The sequence below is a fragment of the Arvicola amphibius genome, chromosome 13 (genome assembly GCF_903992535.2).
Source record: "Arvicola amphibius chromosome 13, mArvAmp1.2, whole genome shotgun sequence".
NCBI lineage: Eukaryota > Metazoa > Chordata > Mammalia > Rodentia > Cricetidae > Arvicola > Arvicola amphibius.
In genome coordinates this window covers 67952763-67964458 of record NC_052059.1, presented here as the reverse complement: position 1 = coordinate 67964458, position 11696 = coordinate 67952763, and the positions used below count along the sequence as shown (strand labels likewise).

Sequence of the window (11696 nt, the reverse complement as noted above, 5' to 3'; positions counted from 1 at the left end):
GTGGGAGGGAGAGACAACTGTAATTGGGTGGCATTTATGGGGTGATATAGAAACCTAGCACAATGGAAACTCCCTGGAATCTACAAGAGATCCTAGTGAAGATACCTAGTAATGGGGATACCAAGCCTGAACTGTCGTCGATCTTCTATAACTAGGCAGGCTCCTAGCAGTGGGTCTGGGACACCAACCCAGCAACAAAACTTTCAACCTACAATCTGTCCTGCCTGCAGGATGTGCTGGGGTAAGGACCATGAAGAACTTGTGGTTCACACTATAAGAGGGAGTCCACACCTGACATAGCCTACGTGGCCAGAAACCAGAGTCTGGATAGCTCAGACTTAGGATACAATCATAACCATACTCTGCTGTAGTTGTAGATCAAAGTATAAATAGTTGTTATCAGAGAGGGTTCATCCAACAACTGATGGGAGCAGATGCGGAGACCCACAGCCCAACAGTAGATACAGCTGGGAGAATCCTGTAGAAGAGGTGGAGGAAGGATTGTAGGAGCCAGAGGAGTCAAAAACACCACAAGAAAACCCACAAAATCAATTAACCAGGCCTCATAGGCACTCACAGAAACCAAATTGACAGTCAGGGAGCCCATGGCTGATACTGCCTGACTGACCATGAACAGGATATCCTGGAGACCCGGGATAGAACCAAACATACCTGGCAAAAAAGTCAAGTCAATGAAATGATTCCTAACATTATTCTACTACACTCATAGACTGGTGCTTAGCCCAGTTGTTATCAGAGAGGCTTCATCCAGCAACTGATGGAAACAGATGTAGAGACCCACAGCCAAACACTAGGTAAAACCAGGGGAACCCTGCACAAGAGGGGGAGTGAGGATTGTAGGAACCAGATGTGGTTGCCATGGAGTTTCACAAAGTTACCACACTACTGCTAGCACTCCTTAACTTGAATAAGCAAAATCATCTTCTCATGGCCTTATTTGGAGGTTTTCCTCTCTCTATTTCAGGACTTTCATTTTATTCTTTTTCTGAATTGAAGTTCAAACCATCATGATATCTTTCTCTTGTAGAATAATCTTTTTGTATATTGTGAAGATGCATCCCTTTGATTGGTTTAACAAAAAGCTGAATGACCAATAGCTAGGCAGGATTTTCAGGCATAGAGGACCTGGGAGGAAGAAGGACAAAGATGAAGAGGCATGGAGAAAGCAGGATGGACAGTATGTAGATGAGGTAAACAAGCCTTGGGGCAGCACACAGATTAAAAGAGATTAATTTAAGTTGTAAGAGCTAGCTAAAAATAAGCCCAAGCTATTTGTTGAGCTTTCATAATTAATAATAAGTCTCTGTGTTGTGATTTGGGAGCTGGCTTGTCAGACAGAGAAAGACTTTTCTCTTTTCTCTCATCCAAGATTTATTCTGTGCTGGCTGTTCTTGGGTGTCAACTTAACTATACCTGGAATCAATTAAAACCCAAAAGGCTGGGCACATATCTTCTTAATTAAGTCATTTGAAGTTAGAAAACCCTCTACTAAACTGGATTTTTGATGTGGGAATATAAAGCTTTAATTCAGATCTTTAGAGGTCAGAAGATCCATCTTTAATCTAGGCCAATCCTTCTTATGGTAACCTATATAAATGACGTGGAAGAAGGAAGCAGTCTCTTTTGGCCTGCTTGTTCTTATTCTTGCTAGAAAGTCTATTCCTTTACTGGTATTAGAACCTACTTCTTCAGAGTTCAGGCTTGGACCTTCCATTGGTTGACAGCCATTTTTGGACTAGCCTGTAAACCATTCTATAAGGCCTATATCTATATACTATATCTATAGCTGGTATTATATTCACATGTATTCTATAAGTTCTGTTCTTAAATACATTCTCATTTTAACGTGACTGATACTTCTTTTGCGGAATAAAGCTCTACTACATAAAATACATTCTATATTTTATATCATAATAATTTGACCCCTACTCTTTCTTTTCTCACTGTGCCTTTCATGCCAAAATTCTTCAAGGATTCCTTAATATTTGCTATCTTGAGTTTACCTGTAATTTGTGCAGGAGGATTCTTCCTCTTTCTCCACCTTTGCTAAACGTCTGTTCTTAGATCCCCAGTGTTTAGCACATGGATATTTGTTTGGGGAAACTAAAATTGTCTAGTCAGAACTTATTTTAAGTTCATACCATGGTGGGGAGAATCTAGACTATAGGTTAGCATGGGCCAGCAGTGCAAGGGTGGTGACTCTGGTTTGTAGCAGGGCTCGAGGAAGAGGCTGGAAGACATCAAGTGGGTAGCACTCACGCTGCCCCTTCAAAGTCAGGGCATATGGCTATGCATGTGGAACGTCAGAGGAGGAAAACTCTTAAGTAAAATCATGGAGACCTGAAAAAGCCTGGCGCAAGTAAGGAAAGAGGCAATCCAGAATGTCTTGAGCACAGGTTATGAATGGAATTAAAGCAAGATGTAGATGGGGCCTTAAATGATGGGAAAATCTGTTGTTATTTTGTAAAGGCTGGGAAACAAATAAATGGTTTAAGTAGGAAGTGTCACAGTTAGGTTGAAATTAGAGAGAACATACATGCTGAGAGACAAGTCACACTCGATGACATTTCTATCTCATTAGGCCCTTTTTTTGTCCTTTCCAAATGTTTCTGGAAGTCCCCCTCCCTTTGGAGTTCTTCCTAGGATCAGCACCTGTTAACTCTTTGTGGTGGGCAGGAGTGGAGGGGCTTGGAGAAGGAGCAGGCCAGATGAGTCTGGGTCTCTGGGATAGCCTGTTCAGTGCCAGTGAGGAAAGAAATGCCTTAGCGATTGATAGGCAGAGACACTGATACAAAGACAGCTCTGAACTCCAAGCCACCAGGCTGGGTACTCTGGGTACTCCAGTTCGGGGGACTATCTGTGTTTAAGGACCACTTGATTCAGCACAGGATTGTAGGAACAGTGGCAAGTCTCTGTTTCACAATGACTAATCTTGTTCTGAGCAACATTTGGGCACAAAGCCTCTATCTAAGACACAAGAACAGGATGCCCCAAAGTCTTTTGATGCTCACTTTAGTTTCCTACAATGTCATCTGTCAAGTTAGACAACTGAGAAGGAATGGATGCTCTTCACTCATTATTTTGATGCTGACTTTTAATTTAACTTTGTTCTTCTTTAAAGCATATTCTTAATAGTTCTTTGATAATTTCATGTACTTTTTTTGGGGGGGAGGTTGGTTTTTCAAGCTAGGGTTTCTCTGTGTAGCATTGGCTGTCTTGGAACTTGCTCTGTAGACCAGACTGGCTTTGAGCTCAGAGATCCACCTGCCTCTGCCTCCCAAGTGTTGGGATTAAAGGCATGCACCACCACTGCCCAGCTCAAGTGTGTTTTCATCATATTCACCCCAACTCTTTCCAGATCCACTCCCACTTCCCTTACCACATTTTTTTATTTTTTATTTTTTTAAAATATAATTCTTTATTGATTTTATTTTTGGGAATTTCATGTCTTGTATCCCAGTCCCACTCATCTCCCAATTCCTCCATATCCTCTCCTTACCCATGCAGCATTCCCAGCAAAAGTCAATTCAAAACAAACAAAACAAACAAACAAAACTCACCTCATTCCTCTATTTCTCCATCATCTCTTCGTTCAGTGGCACTGGGTGTTGTGGTATGTCATGAGCTGTGTATGCCCTTTTGTCCAATCAACCCCATACACAAAATATTAATTGCAAATGGATCATTGGTCTGGTTCAAGGCCCCTGGCATACCATCCTCACTGGACCCTACTGAAACACCCCCTCAGATATCCTGCTGTTGCCCTGAGTCATGGGAATTCAGCAGGACCAGCCCCTTCATGTACTCCAGCAGGTCATAGATTGGGTAGATGTTAAGGTGGACCAATCCAAGGCCCAGGATGTTGGTCCCTGTGGTGGCTGTGCTGGTTGGTCTGGACCACTGGGACTGCCTCCCTCAGGTGAGGAATTATCTCTCCTATACCCATGCTATCAAGGCTCTCTCACACCTATGATGAAGGATGGGGCTATCTCTCCTGAGTGCAGGGAGGTGCAATAGTCCCACTGGGGATGTGGCCAGCTTTTCTGCTATAGTGTCCAGGGAGGGTCTGGTCCAGCTATTCCAGGGCTAGTGAGGGGTGGAGATGGCTCAGTACGGTCCTCTGTTTTCAACATGCGTGATTTCTGTGCTCCATCTTCCCATGGCAACAAAGGCCATGCCCATTATCATCAGCCTCAGCTGTAGCAAGAACATCAACCCAGACACCTGGACAGCATCATGGGGATCAGTATGGCCCCAGTGGTGGCAAAGTCTTTGGACACCAATATGTACTCAGGTGTCTATTCAGACCACAGGTGTCTGCACAGCTCTTGGTGATAACAGGAGCCCAGGGCATCAACACAGACCCTGGCTGTGGTTGGACCACAGACCCAAACATGATTCTCAGTAGCAGCCTGGGCCTGGATGTCACTGTGGCACCAGGTGGCACTGCAGGCCACTCATATGGGCATGACACCCTGGGCAGTGTATCCTTCAGATACCAATATGGTCCCAGGTGGCAGCTCAGACCCCTGGCATTGGCAAGACCTTTGATGGTGTCAGGGGCTATAGACATCAACACAGACCCTAGCTGTGGTAGGGCTACAGACCTAGACATGGCCTTTATCAGCAGTCTGGGCTTGAGTGTCACCATGGCAGCAGGTGGCAGTGCAGGCCACTCAGACTGGCATGGTCCTAGTGGCAGCATGGCTCTGAGATACCAACATGGCCCCAGGTGGCAGCCCAGATCCCTAGCATCGGCATGGCCTTTGATGGTGTCAGGAGAAACAAACATCAACATGGACCCTGCCTGCAGCCCAGGCCCAGACATCACCTTGGTCATTAGCCATTCCTCTATGTCCTCACTTCTTCAGCTCAGCCCTCTTACCACAGCACAGGAAACATTCTGCCTCTCTTTCTTGATGGAGGACTCTCATTGGTTAATAAAGAAACTGCCTTGGCTTTTTGATAGGGCAGGATTTAGATAGGTGGAGTAGACAGAACAGAATGCTGGGAAAAAGGGAAGTTAGTCAATCGACATGCCTCTCCTCTCTGAGTCAGATGCAATGGAGCCAGCCACCAGGTCAGACATGCGGAATCTTTCCCTATAAGACACCACTCGTGGTGTTACACAGATTATTAGATATGGGTTAGTCAAGATGTGAGTAAAAGGCTGAAACTAATGGGCCAGGCAGTGTTTAAATGAATACAGTTTGTGTGTTGTTATTTCGGGGCATAAGCTAGCCAGGCAGCCGGGAGCAGGGTGGCGGGAACGCAGCCCACAGCTCCTCACTACAGAGTTGAGCCCACAGCTCTTCACTTTCTCTATTTCGCCACCATATACTTGCTCATCATAATGGTGCTGGATGGGCCTGTGGCTGTTTTCAGGCAGCCCACACCATTGAATTTTTTGAATTTAATAAGGAAAGAAAATACTGATTATTTAGGGATGCATGTGAGAGTGTATATGAGTCATTGACACATGATGCCCATGTGTTAGTGGGCAGCATAATATTCATTATAGCTGGGTACTGTGTCTACTGTATGCAGTAAGCAGAAAATGGTAATTTCAGTTGGGTCACAGGATAAAAGTTGCCATAGATTTTTCTTCGTGCTTGTTATTTTCATCTTTATTCAAGTTGCACAAATTTATTTCAATGTTCCCATTAAAAATTTTAAGTTTTCTGTTTTCTACTAATTTTGCAAAGCAATTTTTTAAGATAGATCACAAAGTAGTCTAAATTTGAGTTTTCCTGACAGCTAAGGAAGCTGAAAACTAAAAAGAAAATTTATCTGGAGTTAGTTTACTGGTTGAATTGCTTTCATCTCTCTGTCTCTGTCTCTCTCTCTTTCTTTGTAACAGCCTTAGCTGTCCTGGAACTAGCTCTTCAGGGTTTCTCTGTGTATCCCTAGCTGCTCTAGGACTCACTCTGTAGACTGCCTCTGCCTCCTGAGTGCTGGGATTAAAGGCATGCACTACCACTGCCTGGCTTATCTCTTTTATATCAGTGTTCAAGAAGGACAGTGGCCATGTAGTGGTGACACCTACCTTTAATCCCAGTGCCCAGGAGGCAGAGACAGAAGGATCTCTGAGTTTGAGACCAGCCTGGTCTACAGAGTGAGTCCTAGAGCAGCCAGGGATACACAGAGAAGTCGTCTCAAACACCCTTCCCCAAAATCACATATGAAATTCTCATAAAAATATTTGTAAAGAAAAATAAAGTTAAATCAAAAATAAACACTCAGAATCAAAATTGCTTTTCAGTCACCTTGTTTCACAGTTGACATATGAAGCCAAAGTTGTCATCATAAGTTGAGGCATTTCCCTTTGTTGGACTTGTGTCCAGGGTACTGGGGTCTGTTTCCACGTCTCCATGTATAGGGTAGATTCAATATGAAAACAGAGTCAACTGAAACACAACCACCAGTTGAATGTCAGTCACTGTGCAGAAAGGAGCCCTTGCGATCACTGTGTTCTCTAACATACAGCAGTCACTATGGCCACAGTGGAAACAAGTGAAGGGAAGGAAGACCAGTGGGCAGGATTGACTTTGTCGGGGGGGAGCATGGGCAGAAGACACAAGAGTGGTGTGAGGTGGGGGAGTAAAGGTGGACTGAAGACTGGGTTAAAGATGTGTATCAAGTAATGTACAACAGTTCCTTCTTTCAGGATGCTGAGCCACAGAGACCTTATAGATCTGACTAGTCTACTTTCTCTGGGAGAGGAAAAAGCAAAAGGAGAGAGCAAGGGGAAAAAGTGATTGAGGACAGGGACAGAGGAGGAGTGGGTTGGCCTGGGCGGGAACAGGCGGGGAAGAGAGTGATGGGGGAGCTGACCAATCCCTTGTCTGAGGGGTCCTCGACTACTGACAAAGATACAAAATATCCATAAGTGGATAAAACAGGATTGTCTTATGTTGCCAAGACAGGGTAGGATAGTTCTACTAAAGGTTCCTTGCCTTTGAAAAATGGTATGTTGGTTGTATTAGGCCTTGGCCAAAGTTGGTTGCCTCAACATTACAAATTAGACTTTGGGTGATTGATTGCCCAGGTAGTCAGTTGTCTCTGTTATTTGTTGCACATTTTGGAAGTTTCTCGTTTGTACTTCCTGGTTGCTTAAGTAATATTACTTCCCTTCTCAGATCTTTGATGGGGTTAAAGATTAGATAATTGTAGCTACCCTCTACATTATTTAGACTCCTTGAAATAAAATGCTTAGTAAAACTTTTGTTATATATTTCTTGCTTAATATTGTTTGTTGTTTGTAATTTTATATTTATTATCTGTTCCCATTGTATATAGTTGTATTTGATTTTGAATCTGTCTTATTTAGACAAAAGGGGGAGATGATAGGGGAGCTGACCAATCCCTTGTCTGAGGGGCGTGACCCCTCTGGGGCTCCAAATCCCTTTAAAAGATCCATATTTGTTTGTTTTTACCCTCTTTGTTTCCCTGCGCTCCTCGCTGGAACCTTGGCTTTTGTAAGTTCCTTTTTCTTTCCTTTATTAAAGCTAAATATTATATATTAAAGCTAGTCTGGTTAATCATAATTGCCAATCAACCACGCCCCTACAAGAGAGGGCTGGGCAGAGATACAAGATGAGAAAGCTGACCACCTGGCTGCTGGATTCATCCCGTCTCAGGTCTCCTAGCTTGCCGGTTTCAATACCCTCCTTTGCTGAATTTCATTTATTTTTTGACTCCTTAGGAATTTCATATCAATCCTGCCTATCTCACTCCTGCAACAAAACCCCTAAAAGAAAGCCAAAAAAGAACAAAATTAAGATAAAAATAAACAATAATAATTAAAAAAGGGAAACCACTTCACTCCTCTGTCTTTCCCTCCTCTCCATCACCTCCCCATTCATCCTAGTGACACTTAGAGCTGCTGTGTATCACGCACCATGTCTGCCCGAATGCCTATATGCTTTCTGCCATGATGAGAATGAGCTAAACATCCGAACTGTAAATCAGCCCCCAATTAAGTGCTTTATTTTATAAGAGCTGTTGTGGTCATGGTGTCTCTTCACAGCATTAGAAACTCTAAGACCCTGGGCATGATGGTAGCAGGCTTTCTTTGGGCCACCATTCAGCTCCCAAATCACGACATGGAGACTTATTATTGGTTATGAATGCTTGACTATAGCTAGGTTCATTTCTTGCTAGCTCTTATAACTTAAATTAAACTGTTTCTCTTCATCTATGTTTTTCCTCAGCTTTTTTTTTATCTTTTCTTTCCATTGGCATGTCCTGCTTTCCTCCTTGCTCCATGTCTGTCTGTCTGGAGGTCGACTGGCTGGCCCCAGGCAGCTGTCTCTCTTTCTTTCTCTTTCTCTCCTCTCTTCTTCTCCAGCCTAGACTCCTACTCATTCTCTCTGCCCGCCAGCCCTTCCTACCCCTCCGTTGCATAGCTATTGACCTTTCAGCTTTTTCATTAGACCAAGGCAGCAACATATCTTTACATAATTAAACAGATGAAACATAAACAAATGTAATACATGTTGCCTAGTTAAAATAATGTTCCGCAACACATGGTGGCTTATGCTTGCAATTCTAGCAACGTGGACGCTAAGGCTGGTGAATTGCGTTTTGTGGCTTCAAACTTACAATGTTTCCTAGGCTGGCCTTGAACACCTGATCCTCCTGCTTAGTCTCTCAAGTGCTGTGATCATAGGCCTGCATTATCATGCCTGCAAATTAAGTTTGATTGTGATATAAATGAGGAGTAAGAAGAGACGTGACAGGGAGTTCCATCTGGACTGTTGAGTGAGTATGACCCTGGGGCAACCTGCCCTGGAAGAGAGCACAGACCCCCCTCCCCCAGCTCCCTCTGCAGGCTTGTCTTTGTTTCTCACGTCCCTGCCTCTCCCATGCTTTCCCCAGTGTTTTCAGGTGTCCTGCTCCCGTACTAAGGCCATCCACCCAAAGGGGTCAGACTCTGGCCTCCAGGCAGGTCTGAGGATTCCTGCATGGGAATGAGGGCTTCTTCAGATTGTGCCACAAGGAATAGCTCCTGCTCGGGCACTGAAGAGATCCAACCAGATTCAGTCACAGCAAAGATTGGTCTAAGACACCAAGCACCTCCCGGCTCCATTTGAAGGAAGAGATGGGCAGGCGCCAATGCAAGAGCTCCTCCAACAACATGAAAGGCAACATGACATCACCAGAATCCAGACATCCCGAAACAACAAGAATTGAACACCCTACTCCAGAAGATATAGAAGAAACTGACCTTAAACAGTACTTTATGAAAACAATAGAGGACCTTAAACAGGAGTTAAAAAAACTGCCATAAAGAAATGGAGATGGATCCTTCCGGCTTCGTCGTGGAAGGAGGACTGCGCCTCGTCTTCCTGAAGGTTGAGAACAAAAAGAAGATGCACCTGGACTTTCCCCGGACCTCTTTGCGTTTTTAAAGTGTCGGGTGGAGTTGGGGTTCGTAAGCCGTGTTGTTTATTGAAAGTAGAAGTCACTCTGCCTTTCTCCGTGGAAAACTTGTACCTTCCATAAGTGTTTACTACAGAAGGCACCTGTGGTGGTTCTTTAAGCTACCAAAAATTGCCCAAGCTTGTGTGACATCAACCCTGTCAAGTGTCCATGATGCTGGGCCCTGAGGGAGGTAAGGCTATGTGGTCAAGGTCCGTGGCCTACCCTGGTCCTGCTCAATTGAGGACGTACAAAACTTCCTCTCTGACTGCACAATTCATGATGGGGTCGCAGGTGTTTATTTCATTTATACTAGAGAAGGCAGGCAGAGTGGTGAGGCTTTTGTTGAACTTTAGTCAGAAGATGGTGTAAAATTGGCTCTGAAAAAAGAGAGGGAAAGCATGGGACACCGATATACTGAGGTGTTCAAGTCACACAGAACCGAGATGGATTGGGTGTTGAAGCACAGTGGTCCAAACAGCGCCGACAGTGCCAATGATGGCTTTGTGAGGCTTCGGGGACTCCCGTTTGGATGCACAAAGGAAGAAATTGTTCAGTTCTTCTCAGGGTTGGAAATCGTGTCAAACGGGATCACATTACCTGTGGACCCGGAGGGCAAGATTACAGGGGAGGCCTTTGTTCAGTTTGCCTCACAAGAGTTAGCTGAGAAAGCTCTAGGGAAGCACAAGGAGAGAATAGGGCACAGGTACATCGAGGTGTTCAAGAGCAGTCAGGAGGAAGTTAGGTCATACTCAGATCCACCTCTGAAGTTCATGTCTGTGCAGAGGCCTGGGCCCTATGACCGGCCTGGCACAGCCCGGAGGTACATTGGCATTGTAAAACAGGCAGGCTTGGATAGGATGAGGTCTGGTGCCTATAGTGCAGGCTATGGGGGCTATGAAGAATACAGTGGCCTCAGTGATGGCTATGGCTTCACCACTGACCTCTTTGGGAGAGACCTCAGCTACTGTCTCTCAGGAATGTATGACCACAGATACGGAGACAGCGAGTTCACAGTGCAGAGCACCACCGGCCACTGCGTCCACATGAGAGGGCTGCCCTACAAAGCAACGGAGAACGACATTTACAACTTCTTCTCTCCACTCAACGCTGTGAGAGTTCATATTGAGATTGGTCCTGATGGAAGAGTGACGGGAGAAGCTGATGTTGAGTTTGCCACCCATGAAGAAGCAGTGGCAGCTATGTCGAAGGACAGGGCCAACATGCAGCACAGATACATAGAACTCTTTCTGAATTCAACAACAGGGGCTAGCAACGGGGCTTATAGCAGCCAGGTGATGCAGGGAATGGGAGTGTCAGCTGCCCAGGCCACTTACAGTGGCCTGGAGAGCCAGTCAGTGAGTGGCTGTTACGGGGCCGGCTACAGCGGTCAAAACAGCATGGGTGGATATAATTAGTGTTGTAGAAGCGTTTGAGTTATTTCAATCAAAAATTTCACAGGCAGCCAATAAGCAGTCAAGAGCAGTTTATAACTCTAGAGGAAGCTGGGGGACCCACTTTGCACCATGAGTTTGTGAAAATCTGGATTAAAAAATTACCTCTTCAGTGTTTCTCATGCAAACTTTTCTTCTAGCATGTAATATTGAGTAAACTAAAACTATTTTCTTCCGCTTTTCTCAATTAACATTTTTGGTAGTATACTTAAGAGTGATGTTATCTGAGTTAAGTAGTTTTAAGTATGTTGAGTGGATCTTCAAGCACACCACAGTGAACACACTGGGGGACATGTACTTTTCTGGTGAACTCAAAGGTGCTAGATCCCTGATGCAAAGAGAAGCATTTCTCATGTTCATTCTAGTTTATATTTTCATTTAAATCTTTATGTTAAGTTTAAGCTTTTTAAAAGTTAGTTTTGAGAATTGAGACACAATACTAATACTGTAGGAATTGGTGAGGCCTTGACTTAAAGCTTTCTTTGTACTATGATTTCCTTTTGGGTGTATTTTGCTAAGTGAAACTTGTTAAATTTTTGTTAACTAAATTTTTTTCTTAAAATAAAGACTTTTTCACAATGGAAAAAAAAAGAAATGCAGATGACAAACAAAAAGGTAGACAAAATAAATAAATCTCTCAAAGATACCCAAGAAAAACAAGAAAAATAAGAAAAAGCAATCAAACAGGTAAGGGAAACAGTACAAGACCTGATAAATGAAATGGAGGTAATGAAGAAAACACAATCTGAGGGAAGACTGGAAATGGAAACTCTGAGTAAATGAACAGAAACTTCAGAG

The 11696-nt window shown here is 44.0% G+C and overlaps 1 pseudogene; it reads left to right on the top strand.

Annotated features, from left to right (window-relative positions):
- Window positions 1-9615: 9615 nt before the first annotated feature.
- Window positions 9616-11074, top strand: LOC119800122 (annotated as a pseudogene).
- The last annotated feature ends 622 nt before the right edge of the window (window positions 11075-11696 follow it).